We start from the raw sequence: 12,765 nt of genomic DNA, 5'->3' as shown, positions 1-12,765 counted from the left end.
CCTCATAGAGAACATGAAAATGAAGATGCCCTCTTTGTGTAGCTGTTTTTAAGATAGCAATATTTGTAAATTTATTTACATAGTATTAATATAAAACAAAAAAAAATTTCTGAAAAAATATTGGGCACAAGGCAAGTAATTAATCTTGTAACACACTGATACTAGACTGGGTTCAAAAGTTTTTTGATACATATCCATTAAGTATCCCACATCTCTGAGGCTCTAGATAAAGTCTCAGATTCTATTTAGATGGCAAAATGAATCTACATATAAATTCAATGGATAAGAAATAATTCAAATTGAGCAATATGCTAGAATAGATTAAAATTCATGAATTATGAAATGTGAATTCAATTAATTTTATTTTTAAAGTAACAGAACTTGAAAAGCTCGTATGTCACTTTTTATCTACTGATTTTGAGATGATATTTGGTTAAACAAATAAACACTTTTAAGGATTTGGGGGATATGTGTAGTTTTGTGAACTCACAGTGACAAACAAGAAACCATGTCTATCTAGCCTTCAAATGTTGGGAGGATGTGCTCAAATACAGAGGACTATAGTAGTCAATCATTTTCAACTAGATAAAAGTGATTATTAGAAATAGTCACTGATGACTTAGCAATCCTGAACCTAATGAAATTTCATTTTGTATTTTATCCCTAGCTCCTCAACATAGTGGTTGGTAATATTAACAAAGCATCAGTCTCTGTGCCTGATGGAAGTACAGTTGGGGTCATCTTGCCAATGACATGGTGAACTAGAAGGGCATCTTTTGTTCTACTACTTATTAAATTCAATCTCTCCAAGTGCTTAACTGGGTAGAGAATTCCCACTAATAAAGTCTAAGGCTTTTCAAAAACAAATTGTGAAAATATATTTCTAGGTAATTTGGAAGAGGACACAAAGCTATTTTTTTCTTACTAGAGTGTGTAGCAAAGAATCTACCACTCAGCATCAGCATCAGAGGAAGTTATCTGTTCACTAGTCATCTCTAACTATTACAGATTCAGTGGTTACTTATTAAAACAAAGTCAGATTATATTCTGATGGAACATACATTGTGAAGGAGATGGAAAATAAACAACATCACGGGTAAAGAAACAAAAAAATATGATAAGGAATGTTGAAATTTAATGGTATGTGCCGGTATAGTATTAAGAATACTTAAAATATTGAAACGCTTCTGTAACACTTGGTAAATAGTAATTACCTAGGTCCTGAATTAAAATGTGCCTGGACTAAAATCCTCCCCAAACTAAATGGCTGGAAACTATCTCAACAGTGAATCTTAAAACCCAATGCAAGCACTGGGGCAACCTCTGTTCTTCTTGGCTGGTGCTGGTTTTAGTATAATTTGCCATACATTTCAATACCATACCTAGTTAAAATCCTCTGAAAAAGAAACACAGAGAGCACACAATTTCATCTGAACTCTAAGGAATAAGTGACAGCTAGTCAGGTAAATATTCCTGGTGGAGAATGGGTGATGTGATCACAGTGTAGATGAATAAATGACCATAGAAAGGCCCCAAGATATGAAACAGCTTTGCAGTCTACAAATAAAAGAAGACAAAAGTGTTTCTATTGTAAATAATTGTTACCTAGCAAAAAGCACATTTAAAATATCAGTTTTGTGCTCCTGACAAATTATAAATTTAGCTTAGGTGCTATAAAAATGTAATAAGGAATTGAACTTTTTCATAATTGATAAATATACAATATCCTTTGTGCTGACTTAGTACTATTTTATGTCATATTCAGTCTTAAAAGGTGGTGGGAAGGAGAATAATTTATTTGAAGCCAATAGAATAGCCAACAGCAGACACTATCTGAATCAAAATGTCTTTTTCTGACAGTAAATTCCAGTAGTAAAGGTGGCGTTCCAGAGAATAGAAATGAAATGTCATAATACATTGGTGTACTGCTGTGCAGAACATATTCGTAGGCTCATGCATGAATGTAAAATGTTTGAAAAGCCCATAGATTCTAAGTCTCTTATACTTGGGGCTTGTATCACATTTTGTGTTGTACATGTCTCTCTTCAAGCTAAATAAAGATGGCACTAAATGAGTGGGCCAGAAAAAGAAAGGAACGAAGGATGAGGGGAAAATGACAATGAAAACAAGGTCTGTCTGCTTAAAGCAGCAGGCAATTTATAAAGCACCTTTAATTTAATAGTTTTTATACATCAGTAGAGTAAGTTTTTTTAAATCACTGTACTATAGTTACAAATATAGGGAATAATTTTGATATAATTATGCAAGCATGGACTACAATATGCTCTAATTCAGTTCCCAGTACTTTCCTTATCCCTTGCCCCCTCCCTCCATGTTTCCTTTCCTTTCTTTTATTTTTTCCCCCAATATACATAAGTATTTTTTCCCCCAATATACATAAGTATTTTTCCCTTTGTCTCAAGGCTTCATTACAAGGTGTCCTTTTATAAATTGCATGAAATGAAAAGTTTATACAGGATTCCTTTGAAGTATTTTTTTTCACTCTTGGGTGGTTTCCTTATTTTATTAGGATTAGGAATCAGTTTCTTTATTTTAAGAGGCTGTAATGCTATAGAGACTTGCTGACCTTCAAGTTTTCTCTCGTGCTTTGAGAGGTCTTCAAATGAAGTTTCCAAAGTCTCTTTGTCTTGGCTTCCCAGAGATTTGGTCTCTAAATTGTCTCCAGAATCTTCAATTCTGTCTTGAAGCCATGGTACAGTTAAACTGGGAACTCTGGGAATGACAGCTTTTACTTCATCCAAAAAGTCCGTGGTGTGTTTTTTGAACCCCAGTGCTAGCACACATTTTAAGCCAATGACAGGAGCAAGCGTCTCAGTGAGGTGGGGAACCTGCTTACACTTAACTAAACAAGTGTGAGGTGATGATGGCAGGCTTGACTGACTGACACACTAAAACTAAGAGCAGTTCACTCCTTTCCAAGGCTCTGGTGACTTTATTAACACCGATGGCAAGCTGCTTCCTGATGTGCACAGGTGTCCAACCTGAATCTTGCTGGCTAGCTTCTGGCCTTTTGTCTTTCAGATCATCACTTGTATCAACGTCTAGGCTGCATCTTTCTACTCTGTGTTTCTTTATAAAAGGTATTTTTTTTTCCTTTTTTTCTTATCCTCAATTTTCTGAAGTCCAATAGATTTAAACTTCTCCTCAAGTGTCTGTAATATGAAGTGCATGTCCTCCCTCTCCAGGGTGCTCCAACACACAGCATAGGGGTTATTCAACGATGTGTTTACAACCAGAGGTCTTTTCTTGCAAATGGATTCCCTTGCTGGTGCTTGAAGGGCTTTAGGCATTTTGAAAATCAATTAATTGCTCTGTAGTCAAGGGACAGCATAATAGGCAATAACTTCTCTGATCTGCAGAATCTCCTTGTAGCATCTGTGTGGCAGTAGCCACAGCACCAGCTCCACGTGTACCTGCAAATATTTATTTATTTATTTATTTATTTATTTATTTATTTATTTATTTATTTATTTTGCAGTACTGGGGATTGAACCCAGGTTCTTGTGCTTGCAAGGCAAGCACTCTACCAACTGAGTTATATCCCCAGTCCCCAGCCCCCTTTCCTCTATTTAGTTATAATTTTGCTTTTTTTTTAACAGTGCTTTATAGATAGACACAAGGTGAAATTCACTTTGGTATATTCATGTATGTACATAGGACAAGTTTTTAATAAAGATCTGCAGAAAGGTTTAAAAGGAGAAGAATTATTGTAGTGAAATGATATTTATCAACTGCACTTACTTGATGGTAAATGAATTGAAATTAGTGTTATGTATTTGTGATGAAATGCCACAAATACCATGTGATGAAATCACAATCTATTATTTTGTTTAGAAGGTTTTTTTTGGAGGAAGTAGAATGTGACTTGAAGGAAATAAAGTTTGAGTGTCCGTGTTACTGCATGAATCATCAAATGTAAAGACCATTACAGTATATAGCTATAAAATGAGCACATTGATATAAATGATATAAATCATATAAATGATTGTATTGTTTTCACTTGAGTTGTATTCACTTTTTGGTCATAACAAAGTGTCTGAACATTCTTGTACAGATTTTTGTATGAACATTTATCTCCTATTCTCTTGATTAAATGCCTGCTTGTGCAATAATTTTCTTGGTTTTTTTTTTTTTTTTTTCATTTTTTTTGTCATTCTTTTGACCCACTCACACCTAAGGTCATTTTATCACTGAGTGACATCCCCAGATCTTTTTACTTTTTATCTTCAGAGAGGGTATCACAAAAATGCCTAAGTTCTCACTAAATTGCTGAGACTGACCTGAAACTTGCAATTCTTCTGCCTTTGCCTTCAAATTACTGGCATTACAGATAACTGCCACCATGTTCTGCCAAAATAATATTGGCAGAGGTTGTACGTTCTGCTTTCCCATTATTCATATATAGGTTTTCTAATTTCTCCAAGTCCTCACCAGTACTTAATATGATAACCCTTTTTAATTAAGGCATTCCTAGAGGTGTTCAGTGACATTTAATTGTGGTTTTACGGTTTTTTAAATATATTTTTAGCTATAGATGAACACAATGTCTTTATTTTATTTTTGTATGTGGTGCTGAGAATCAAACCCAGTGGCTCACATATGCTATGCAAGTACTGTACCACTGAGTCAAAACCCCAGCCTGGTTTTATGATTTTAATTTATATTACGTAAGACTAATGATGTTGAAAAAACTTATATATGTATGTGACTTGAGTGCTATTGATATGTGTTCTTTATTGACTAGACCACTCAAATCTTTTGCCCACTATGTTTTAAATTAGCTGATATGTTTTCCTACTGTTTAATCTTGAGATTTCTCAATATATTCTAGATCAAGGTCCTTATCAAATATGATTGCAAAGATTTTTTTCATCTGGTCTTATCTTTTTATCTCTTATTAGTGATTTTTGAAGAATTAAAGTTTCAGGTTTTTATTCTGATTAATATATCAATGTGTCATTTTTGGATTTGTCTTTGATGTCATAATTAAGAATTCTGTGTCTTTCCCAAGATTAAAAATATTTATTGCTCTATTTACTTTAAAAAGCATTATAGTTATATTTTAATATGCAGTTTTATGGTCCAATCTTAATTAATTTTTATAGATGATACAAAGACCTAAACTGAATTTCATTTATCTGCTTGTTTCATTTTTTTTTGTCTGTTTTGCATCTGTTTCCAATCATGCTGACACTATTTACTGACCCATTTGTTTTTACATTGTTTTTCCTTTGATCAGTTACAAAGAACCGTAGTAAAATGTACTAAATACAGTATGTGAAATTTATCTCTGGACTCTATTCTGATCCACTGATGTGTTTATACAAGTTGAATTTGAGCTTTAAGGAGCACATATAATTAGAACATCTTTATGTCATTTAAATAAATTGGTTCCTGCCAAGAAGAGACTGGTGAATGCAAATGTGATTGCAGAAGCTAGGGCTATCACAATCCAATGCTATTGAGGAATGCTTGTATTTAATCAGAGAGAAGAGGAAGAAGAGTCACATGACAAGACAGATAGATATCAAAAAATAATCAGACAGACAGATGTAATAAATAGTTAAAATTTCCTCCAGTAATTGCTGTTGGAGGTCATTTGTGATAAAGAAGTGATTCACTGCAATGCTAAATTCTACCCAAATTGCAAGCAGGTCAAGTTTGGGACAGTATGTGATTTTTTCATACCATAAAAATCTTTTTTTTTTCTTTTTATTATTATTATATACAAATGGGATACATGTTATTTCTCTATTTGTACATGGAGTCAAGGCATACCATTTGTGTAATCATTGGTTTACATAGGGCAATGATGTTTGATTCATTATTTTTTCCCCTTCCCCCCACCCCTCCCACCCCTCTTTTCCCTCTATACAGTCCTTCTTTCCTTCATTCTTACCACACTCCTTATCGCTAACCATAAACCTAACCCTAAATCTAATGCTAACCCCTCCCACCCCCCATTATATGTCCTCATGTCGCTCTTGCCAGCAAGAACGACCCGGAGACGTGATGGGTGGCAAGCTTCTTTATTAACAGCAGATTCTTCTTCCCCTTTTAGGGAAGTTATTGTCACTTATATAGGTTATATCAACTAATCAGAATATTCATGATATGTGGGGAGAACATAGACGTATATGGGTATAACTTGGAGCACTTAAGAATCACGCAAGAATCATGCAGAGGCCCTGACCAATTACTGAGACTTCCTCAAAGTGACGTTAGTTGTTTGCGCACAGAATAGCAGTTTCCAACCACACTGGCAGCTTGCCAGGCGCCATCTTGGCCAGGCCCCACCTAGGGCCAGGGGCCCGTACGCAACCCCGACAGTTCCCCCTTTTTTCTTTTAAAAGAAAAGCTCGGGACCAAGCCTGTCTTAGGCGGAGTGGTCAACTACCGTCCTTACCCGTCATCGGATAACTGTAGAGCATGCTACAGCTCCTGTCTTAGGTTGGTACGGCGTCACCTCCTTCCTTACCCGTCTGGTCAATGGTCCAGCCTCGCGAGCCACACTTGTGGGGAGCTGCCGGCCTCTAGGGCAGCCATGGCCTGATGGAAGATGATACGATCTCTCGCTTGACTCTGGCGCACACGCATGATAGTGCGTGAGAGGAAGATAACAGTAATGATCATAAGCATGCATAATGCTCCCGTACCAGCCCACTGCTTAATAAAACTGAAAGAGGAGGATAACCAATTTAGCACTTCAGACATTGGAGCTACATCAACTCTAGTAGCATTAAGGCTGACAATTTGAGATCTAAGAATAGCAGTAAGATTATCAAATTCGTAAGACCAGTTGGCGCGTAACTGAACAGACAAGCTTCTAGACAAATTTGCTGCATAGCTGAAGTTATGGTAAGCTACAGGTGTAACGCACAGTCTCGCCAGATGATAAATACATCCCACGTTTAACAGTTCCTGTAAAATGTCCATTTGTTCTTGAAGTAAGTCCACTCGCTGGTTTACTAAAAGAATCCCTGCTTTTAAGTGTTGATCCACTGTCTGCTGAGTAGATAAGGCAGTAGCAGTCTGTTGAACCACGTTGTTGAGCGTAGCTGCAGACTGTACTGATGCAGTTAAGGCTACAGCTGCCGCAGTGGCTGCAATGGCAGTGATCACAACTGCTGTGATGCCAAGATCTCTTCTGTTTCTTGATAATAGCACTGGCAGTTCTGTATCTGTAACAAAGACTGGGACTGGTAGGAAGGTAGGAGTACGCATTAAGACTGATCATGAGAACCTAGAAGCATTCCAACATTGAGAGAGATTGAGAGGAACATCTTTTTTGTTTGTTAGCAAAAACATAAAAGGGGGGAAAAACACAAACTGGCGTAGGTGGAAACGTAATATTTCTGGTCCTCCTAAGAGAGCAAAGAAAGGTTGTAAATTAGTGTATCCTGAGGTCTAAGTGAAGAGTAGCCAGCTGTAGAAGGATTGACACGTCTCATGCCTAAATGAACATCATTATTTGTAAAATTATCATTAAAATTGGGAGTGAAGAAGAACCCTTGTTGAACAGGAGAAGCTGGTATAGGCAATCCCGTAGAAGCATTAGTGCTAAATATGGGAGGGAATAAAGAGGAGGTATTAGTTAAAGGCAGAGGATATGGCCAAGCTTTAACTATTGCCCACAGGTCCCGAGTCTTCACCGGTGTCAATGTCATCATTAATAGGGCGCTTATCAGCACAATGTTCTTCATCGTTGTTTTGATGCACCAGTCTAGTCAATCTTTCAGGTATCCAGATTGGTGTTTGCTGATCCTGTGGGAAAACACAAACAGACCCTCGGACCCACCGAAGAACTGGATCTGGGCCTTTCCATGTTCCTGTGAGAATATCTTTCCATTTTACCCACACTTGAGTACTTGTGGGATTAGCATGCCTTTCTGCAGCCGTATGTCCATTCTTATCCACATTTAAAAAATTTAAAATAAAAAGTACTAGATTTAGTTTATCTTTAGGTGCTCTAAAGTCAGCACCTATTCCCCCTTTTTGTTTTATTAAACAATTTTTTAACGTTAAATGAGTGCGTTCCACTATACCTTGTCCTTGAGGATTATAAGGAATTCCTGTGATGAATTGTATATTAAAAGTTTGTGTAAATTGTAAGAAACTTTTGGATGTGTAAGCCGGCCCATTATCAGTTTTAATGATTTTTGGGACGCCCCAGGCTGCAAATGCTTGTAAGCAATGTTGTACAACATCTTTAACTTTTTCCCCAGTGTGAGCAGAGGCCATGATCACCCCTGAAGCGGTGTCTACTGAAACATGAATATACTTAAGGTTTCCAAATTCTGAGAAATGAGTAACATCCATTTGCCAAATATGATTAGGTAATAGTCCCTTTGGATTTACTCCAACAGACTGTACTGGCAATAGAGGAGCACAATGTTGACATGTTTTAACAATTCGTCTAGCAACATCTTTAGAAATATTGAACTTTCTTTTAAGGGTGGTGGAATTAACATGAAATTGGGCATGGAACATTTTAGCCTGTTCTAACATAGTAAAAGCAAAAACAGTTTTTGTTGCCCTATCAGCTTCAGCATTAGCTCCGGCAAGTGGACCAGGCAGTCCAGAATGAGCTCTAATATGTCCTACATAAAAGGGATACTTGCGGTCCAAGATTAAGGCATGTAAAGTACGAAAATAAGGAGCAACAGCGGACCCATCAGGAATATAAGGAACAGTCTCCAAACAAGGCACTGATTGTACTATATAATGACTGTCAGATAATAGATTGAAAGGCTGTTCTATCATAATGTTAAAAGCTAAAACTACTGCAGCAAGTTCTACTACTTGGGCAGATGAAGGAGGAAGAATTATAGTTTTTGTTTTATTCCAATTATTACAGCTCCAACTCCATTTTTTGAACCATCAGTAAAGACCATTTGGCAATTTGGCAAAGGCTGTGTTCTGGTAATTTTAGGGAATATAACAGGAGTGTTTTTACAAAATTGTATCCAAGGATGTTTAGGATAATGATTATCAAAAGTTGCTGTATTTGAACAGTGTAAAACAGCCCAATCGTCATCATGTTGAACTAACCACTGTATTTGAAGTTTGGTATAGGGGACAATAACAATCTTAGGGTGGCTTCCAAATACTGTAACACAGGCTTCTAACCCTTTATATATCAATAGAGCTGTGGCTTTTGGAAATGTCTGTAACTGTTTTGTAGGCGATGCTGGGAGATTAATACTTTGTAAAGGTCCTCCTTGCCATATAATTCCATATGGACTATGTTGTTCTGGAATAATGATTAACATTAGAGGCTGGGATGGATCACATCTTTCTGTGTGATTTGATTGTAATCTTTGTTCTACCAAATTAAGAGCTCTTTGTCCTTCTGGAGTAAGGGTCCTAGGAGAACAAAGATCAGGGTCTCCTTTAAGTATATCAAATAAAGGTTTTAATTCTCCTGTGGTAATTTTCAAATATGGCCTAATCCAATTTATATCTCCAAGAAGTTTTTGAAAGTCATTTAAAGTTTTAAGTTCACTAGTTCTAATAGTTAATTTTAGTGGCTTTACCATAGTAGCCGTAAGTTTAGTGCCCAGATATTCTTGAGTTTCTCCCATTTGTAACTTTTCTGGAGAGATGTTTAAACCATATTGTTGTAGAGTAGATATTAAGAATTGCAATGCCTTTTCTAAAAATTGCTTCTCTTGATGACAAATTAAAATATCATCCATATAATGATAAATCATTAGCTCAGGAAAAGCCTCCCTAGTAGGTTTTAAGGCTTTATCTACATATATTTGGCATAAAGTTGGACTATTAGCCATTCCTTGAGGCAATACAGTCCATTCAAATCTTTGATCAGGTCGTGCATGATTGAGAGAAGGCAAGATAAAAGCAAATCGCCAACAATCCTTTGCATGTAATGGAATTGAGAAAAAACAATCCTTTAAGTCTAAGATAATGGTAGGCCAATTTTTTGGTAAGGCTGTAACTAAAGGCAAACCACATTGAATGGGGCCCATGGGGAACATTTGTGCATTAATGGCTCTTAAGTCATGTAATAATCTCCACTTGCCAGACTTCTTTTTTATAACAAAAATTGGTGTATTCCATGGAGAAGTAGAAGATTGTAGATGTCCTGTTTGTATTTGTTCTTGAACCAGTTTATGAGCCGCTTGTAACATTTCTGTAGCTAAGGGCCACTGTGGAATCCATTGCGGCTTATCATCTTTCCAAACTATTGGAATAGGTGTAATAACAGTGGCCCCTACATAAAACCCAGCCTCTTGGAATCATTTTTTGGAGGAGGAAGGGGGATGGGCTGTGAAGACCCTTGTTGTTCTTTCCCTAATCCTAGGCCTTCTGTATACTTCATTTTCCTCATCATCTCTGTCACAGGTCCCGAAATATTTGTTGTTAATTTAGCATTCATCTGAGTTAAGACATCTCTTCCCCATAAGGAAATAGGTATTTTACAGATATATGGTTGAAAAACCCCTAAATGGCCTTCATTATCCCTCCAGGACAGCAAAGCAGCACTCTGGTTAGGTGATTGAGCCACACCCAAACCTTGTAGGTTTTGATTAGCTGTAACTACAGGCCAACCTTTGGGCCAAACTGCTTCACTTATTATACTTTTATCAGCTCCTGTATCCAATAATCCTATAAAAGGTTTATGTCCTATTGTTAACTGCATAATGGGTCTATCCTGAAGGTCCATAGTAAAATTAGCCCAGGGTCCGCCCGTAGACCCGAATCCTTTATTTCCCCTTGTTGTCTCCTTACTAGGCCATAAGGAATGCTGGCTAGGCAAAATTAGCATTTGTGCTATTTTGTCTCCTGGAGAAATGACTGTAATCCCTTTGGGTGAAGAAACCATAGCCCTAACTTGTCCTTGAAAGTCTGGATCAATTACTCCTGGGTGGACTATAAGACCTCTTAGAGTAGAAGAACTTCTGCCCAGGAGCAATCCTACTGAATCTGTGGGAATATTGCCATTCCAGTCTGTGTCTAACATTTGTACACCCATCTCGGGCGTTAATACGAGTCTGGAGGTGGCACAGATGTCCAGTCCTGCACTCCCTGAGGTGGCCCTTCTGGGACCTGCCTGGACTGTTCCTTCTGATCTGATGGCGGATAAGTCCACCTGGGTTTGGTTGGTAAAGACATTGCCACCCCGTACATTTGGTTTGGGCCCCGAGGTGCTGGGCCCGGTCTCCCGTTTTTTGAATTCCCCCAATTATTAGGTGGTAGTGGAATCCCATCAATGTCAGCAACAGATCTACAATCACTTGCCCAATGATTCCCCTTTCTACATCGAGGGCATAATTGGGGCTTGGAAGGCTTAGGTCCTCCTACATTCCCTGCGGAGGGCATAGTTGTAATTTTACCAGGTACTCTTTGAGGACATTGTTTTTTAACATGTCCCTCTTGTCCACATTGAAAACATCCTTTGGGACGCGCTTGCATGGCCTGAGCAAATGCTGCAGCCATAACTTGTCCCTGGATCACTGGTTCTGTTATCTCTCTACAGATTTTAATGTAAGTAGAAAGGTCTTTATTCTTCCATGGTCTAATAGCCTCTCTACAAAACCTGTTTGCGTTTTCAAAGGCCAACTGCTTTATTAGGGGCATAGCTTGGTCTGCATCTCCAAACATTCTTCCTGCTACCTGTATAAGTCTATCCACAAAGTCCGCGTAAGGCTCATTAGGTCCTTGTACTATTTTTGATAATTGACCTTGTAAATCGCCGGGGCCTCGCAATGTTTTCCAGGCTCTAGTAGCGGCTGTGGCTATTTGCTGGTAAACCACACCAGGGAAGTGAGCTTGCATCTGGTTCCCACTGAACTGACCAGTACCTGTTAACATCTCTAAATTCCATTGTGGATTACCTGCAGCGGCATTTCTGCGTGCTGTCTCCTGGCAAAAGTCTTGATTTTGAACCTTCCATTCTATATATTGCCCTCCACTCAAAACTGCTCTTGCTAAATTGCTCCAATCATCAGGAGTAAGAAAGAGGGTAGACATAGATTCTACAATAGATACTGTAAATGCTGCTTGTGGTCCATAAGTACTAACTGCTTCTTTAAGCTGTTTTACCAATTTAAAATCCAAAGGCTGGTGAAACCTTTGTTGATTTTGATCTTCCATAACAGGGTAAAACCCTCTTTCAATCCCATAGATTTCTTTCCATTTTTTTGTTTTACACTCTGAACAAGAACATTCCTTACTATGACTTGAGTTAAAGGGCGGAGGCCATTCATAAGGTGGCGCTGAAGGAGCACAAGTCACTTTTTGAGTTACTTCCTCATTTATTTTAAAGTGCGCCACAGGCTTTACTTCCTCTTTGTGCCCTGTCTGTGGTTTCGTTAGCACTTCCTCCTTCTTTTTCCACTGTGCCACTGCATATTTTTGTAAGCTCAACTCTTGTAAAGCCTTTTGTAACGCCTTTTCTTTGTCTTCTAGCTGTTGCCCTATGCCCTCCAATTCCCTTAATGCCTGTTGACTAATTGAACCAGCTTGAGAACACTTTGTTTCTTCACTAATTTTATTTAACTCCATCTCTGAGAGTCCCTCTTCGCTCTCATCAGAATCTGACTGAGCGCTAACAGAGCCCTTTTGTGACTCTTCTTTTACCTTTTCTAACACTTCCTCTCCCTGCGCAACTGCCTTTTGTAAAGCCTCCCGAGGGGAACGCAAACAAGTTCTGACTAATGACCAAACTGCTAAAGTCCCTGGGAGCGTTACCGGACAGCGCTTTAGATCCTCTCCTAGATG

General features: G+C 37.9%; 1 pseudogene; it reads right to left on the bottom strand.

Annotated features, from left to right (window-relative positions):
* Window positions 1-2,444: 2,444 nt before the first annotated feature.
* LOC124959461 (ribonuclease P protein subunit p38-like) lies at window positions 2,445-3,311 on the bottom strand (annotated as a pseudogene).
* Between the last annotated feature and the right edge of the window lie 9,454 nt (window positions 3,312-12,765).

The sequence above is a fragment of the Sciurus carolinensis genome, chromosome 11 (assembly GCF_902686445.1).
Source record: "Sciurus carolinensis chromosome 11, mSciCar1.2, whole genome shotgun sequence".
NCBI classification, from domain to species: domain Eukaryota; kingdom Metazoa; phylum Chordata; class Mammalia; order Rodentia; family Sciuridae; genus Sciurus; species Sciurus carolinensis.
The sequence above is the reverse complement of the archived record's forward strand: the minus strand, read 5'-3'. Positions and strand labels throughout refer to the sequence as shown.